We start from the raw sequence: 2,705 nt of genomic DNA on the forward strand, positions 1-2,705 counted from the left end.
AATTCATGTTTTTATTAAAATAAATTGGATAAAATATTAAAATTGGATATGAATTTTTGACAAAAACTATTTTATATATTGCTTCCAGTTTGGTAATGTATAGCAGCGTGAGCCAGACAGGGGTTGGATTCATTGGTGGTGATCAAAGTTTTTCAGACATGGCGAGATGCTGACAACTTCTTGGCGATGGCGTGATGCTTTCAACTCTTTCTCGGTGATGACGAGATGCTGAGATGGTGACACCCGTCCAAGACCTGATTTTAACGCTGTTCTTCTACAACTTTCTCTCTCGTAGACAGCGAAAAAGAGAGATGGTGAAACACGTCTTTCATGCGTTTGAAATTTGGTACGTAAAAATTGAATTCTACAAACTTAGCAGTTTTTTTGAAAAATACAGGGCATGCGTAGGTGGACACATGTTTGCAGTACGCGAGAATTCTTTCTGCTTCAACAACCTCGTGTACGCATGGGGTGTATGCCTACGCGAGTTTGGCGTACAATTATGCATATGTATGATGTGTGCGTACGCGAGAATGCCCAAATTTGAACTTATGCGCACGCGAGTCACCCCTATGTTTGGAGAACCCACGTACGCAGGAGGTGCTCATGTATGCGAGATTGGCAAAAATCAGATCCTTGTGTACGCATGGCGTGGCATGCGTATGCATGACCGCCCTATTTTGAAAAATTTGCATTTTTGTGATTTAAACCTATTCCCGAGCTTTCCAAACCTTTTTAACACATGTTTAGGGTCCCTTAGCAAGTTTTTAAACTTTGGAACAAGGGTGAATATATTAAATGAGTTAGGGGGCAGGGACGGATCCAGAAATGATATTATGGGGAGGGCCAATAACACATATAATATTAAAAATTATGTAAAAAAATTATATAATATAAGATGTATTATAAAAATATAGGGATAGAGAATATATTTTAAAGTAAAAAAAAATATGTGTATACTTTTTACTAATGAAATGGTCGATTCTTCGTATCATAAAATTCACCGATAATAGAATTTGTGTCAAAATTTTCAACAATTTTTTTTCAATATAATTAAAAGACAATTAGTAAGAAATTCATCTTTTATTTTGTTTCTAAGTTATTTTTCACAATATTCATAGTTGAAAAAGATCTCTTAATTGTAGCAGTTGAAAAAGAGAGAATTACTACCAAACGAATAAAAAAAAGGGCCACAAGAAGAAAAAAAATTCACTTTATGTGATTTAAAAATTTTTATTTAATTAAAAAATATTAGTAATAATATCCTTTTCAGATTTTTTTAATATTGTTACTTATTTTTTAGATATTAAAAATTATTAATATTTAAATTAGACTGAACTTTTATTTATATTAGACTAAATATTAAATATATTTTTAAAAATTTAAATTATACATAATAATTTATTACTATTAAAAAAAGTTGGGGGGCCGAGGCCGCCACTCGCCCCCCTTATGTCCGTCCCTGTTAGGGGGATAGTGAGAAGGATTTGCGAAATGGTAATCAAGTAATGATGAGTTGGTGTTGCCGAATAAGAAGTGAATAATTGAATTATTGAGTTGTGAAATTGCTGCTGGTCTTGAAATTGTTTGATCTTGAGTATGTTAAAGATGAGTGTGATGATTGATGAGCATATTGATTGTGTGCAATCTGTTCTGTTTTGGATACATCATTTTATCGCTATTTGTAAAGTGTGTCGGGCACTATATCCCATGAGTGTGACGGGCATTATATCCCAAGAGTGTGACGGGCACTATATCCCAAGAGTGCGGGAGCACTTTACCCTGGAAAATGTGTCCGACACTATATCCCATGAGTGTGACGGGCACTATATCCCAAGAGTGTGGCAGGCACTATAGCTCAAGAGTGTGGGAACACTTTATCCTGGGAAATGCGACGGACACTATATCCTATGAGTGTGGCAGGCACTATATCCCAATAGTGTGACAGGCACTATATCCCAAGAGTATGGATGCATGTTAGAAAGATGATATCCGGGACTGGGTGTGTCGGGTTCTGAAAAAATAACTGACATGTGAGCTCACGGCCAGTACGAAAGGCATTAATCATATGCATTTGTATATTTTGTATGAGTGTGCATTTGTTTTGGCTTGCCTAATTGCTTATATATGATTAGCTGCTATATGATCTATTTGCAGTAACTGTTATCTATATCTGTGCTTTCCTTGTTTGACTTGTATTCTTTGCAACTGAGAAACCCTTTGTTTGGTGGAGGCGTGAAAAGAGTTGTTCCACCGGTATTTCGGAGGGTTGGAGGAGACAAAAAGTTAAGTGTTGCGTTAAAGTTAGATTTAGAACTTGAATACCTCAGCTAGTTTACCTAATTTCTGGTTTAGTATATTCCTTGAAGTTTAATTCTGAGTGTCAGAGTTCTAGGATTGTATCTACCTTTATTGAGACCTTTTATATTAACTATGTGGGCACCTTTACTATGCTGAGAACCCTCGGTTCTTATTCCATACATATATTGTTGTTTTTCAGACATAGGTCATGAAGCACCTCATTGAGGATACTGGAGACCTTCTTGAAGGGAAGAGCTATATTTTGGGTTAAATATTTAGTTTCTACTTGTATATATTTGTACATAGTTGTTATCCACTTCTTGTATTTTTTATTTGGTCCCTCCTAGAGATTGACTTGGAGAAACAGGTTTTATTTTACAGTTTGAGTTGTATTTTGAGTTATA

Source organism: Arachis ipaensis, chromosome B03 (genome assembly GCF_000816755.2).
Source record: "Arachis ipaensis cultivar K30076 chromosome B03, Araip1.1, whole genome shotgun sequence".
Classification (NCBI taxonomy): domain Eukaryota; kingdom Viridiplantae; phylum Streptophyta; class Magnoliopsida; order Fabales; family Fabaceae; genus Arachis; species Arachis ipaensis.